Consider the following 1,998-nt stretch of genomic DNA (forward strand, 5'->3'; position numbering starts at 1 on the left):
AGGGAACTGCCCCGCGTCGTCCCCAGGGCGACAAGGGCGGCCCCCCCGCATCTCCGCCACCGAGACCAGGCCGCCCCCCCTCCGTCTCCCTCGCTGCCGCCAGAGTGGGTGGCCGGAAGCCCGGCGGCCGCGAGGAAGGTGGCGGCGGGGCATCTTCCTCAAGCTTGGAAGTTTCTAAGCGGCGGCGGCGGCTTGCTCGATATGGATATAGGCGCGGGCACAGAGGCGTCGACTCGGCGCGCCGGTAGCCGGATTCGATGCCCTGGGGATTGGATCTGTTCACCCCCTGGCAGCCCATCTGAGAAAGGAAGTGCGCCATCCTCTGCGCTTGGTCGACCCCCGATGGGGAGTAGGGTCCCGTCCAAGGAAGTGCGCCGGTGTCGCTGCTGCCCCAACGGCCTGCCGGAAGCCAGGCGGCCACAATGAAGGCGGTGGCAGGGCTTCTCCCTTGCGGGGCTGGATTTGGGCGCCCCATCCGCAGCCATGGTGGCCGCCAGCAACTGCTCATGGCCGGCGGCTGCGGCTCGTCTACCTCGCCCCTGGCCAGATCTACGGAGGGCGGGTGCACGCGGTGGTCAGGCTCTGGCGGCCGCACGCACCCAGGTGTGATCCTCAGCTGGATTGGGGGCGACCGTGTGGTGGAGCGGCGAGCAGGTGGCCTATGGTGTGTAGTTGCGCCAGTGTCCGTGAACGGCACGTGACCTGGGGCGTTAGTGGCTGGCTGACAGGCGTGCGTCGCTGCTGTCCTATCACCGTCGGCGCGTCTTGGCGGTGGCCTGAGGGGTAGATCCTTTCATCTTCGCGCTAGTTTGGTGATTTTGGACACATCGGTGGCACCTTTGGCAAGGTTTACGATAGCGGCGGTGCATGGTATGAGACGTGCTTCGTCATTTTTGGAGGTTGTGTTGTGGTGCATGTGCAGTGACGACAACACGGGATGTTCAAGCTTGAGTTGGTAGAAGCGTGTATGGGACACTCCTTGTTGATAGAAGGTTACGCAGTGACAAGGATGGTGTGCAGCTATGGCGGCGCAGTGGCTTGTATTGGTCCAGAGGTGTTAGTGTGGTATGGGACGCACTTCGTCGATGAGAGCTGCAATGGTTGTTGTGCTACGATGGAGGCATGGGTGTCAGTGTTGCTCGGCGATGGCGTGGTATGGGACATGCTTGGGCGACTTTGGGGCAGCACCTGGGCGAAAGCCATTGTTCATCGACCCAACAGACCGACGACGCCTGTGGGCGCCGTGCTCCTATGAGGCGTTTGTCATGGTTGTTCCCTATGTCTTAGGTTCTTCTTGGTGAAAACCTTGTCCATGCTGGACAAGCAGCGTCGACACCGGTGGTGTCGTGCCCTCCTTGGAGGCGTCATTTTGAAAGTTCTTAGGTCTTCTCTGCTTAGTGTTAGCCATGGAAATTGATTTTGTCTATCCAGTGGTTCGTGGTCATGACCTTAATTAGCGAGCTAATTGTAACACCCAAAATTTTGAATAATTCAAACTCATTAAAATTTGCTCAAATTAGGGTGTCATTTAAATTTTAGGCATTTAAATTCATTTTCTTTAATTTAATTAATTCATCATAGGATTTATTTGTGCATTCATGCTGGTGCATTTATTTTGATTGCTTGAGTTTGATCAAAGTTTGAATTTCCAAATTTGAATTCAAATTTCCAAAACCATTTTCTATTTCTCTTTCTCTTTCTTGTTCTTCTTCTTCACCTGGGCCGCATCCTCCTTTTCCCTCCCTTTTCTTCTTCCTCTTGCGGCCCAGCATCACCCGCGCCCCTTCCTCTTTCGGCCCGGCCGCATCACCTCCACCGGCCCGTTCCACCTTCTCTCACTCGGCCCGCCCCTCCGTTTCCTCTCCTCGCCGGCCCAGCTCCGCTCGGCCTGCTCCGCTCGCCCGCTCGCCGTTTCCTCCGCGGCCCGCTGACCGCGGCCTGCCGCTCACCCCCGCCTCGCGGCCCACGAGCGCGCGCCGGCCCGCGTAACCGCGCCAG

This window comes from Setaria italica, chromosome VIII (assembly GCF_000263155.2).
Source record: "Setaria italica strain Yugu1 chromosome VIII, Setaria_italica_v2.0, whole genome shotgun sequence".
NCBI lineage: Eukaryota > Viridiplantae > Streptophyta > Magnoliopsida > Poales > Poaceae > Setaria > Setaria italica.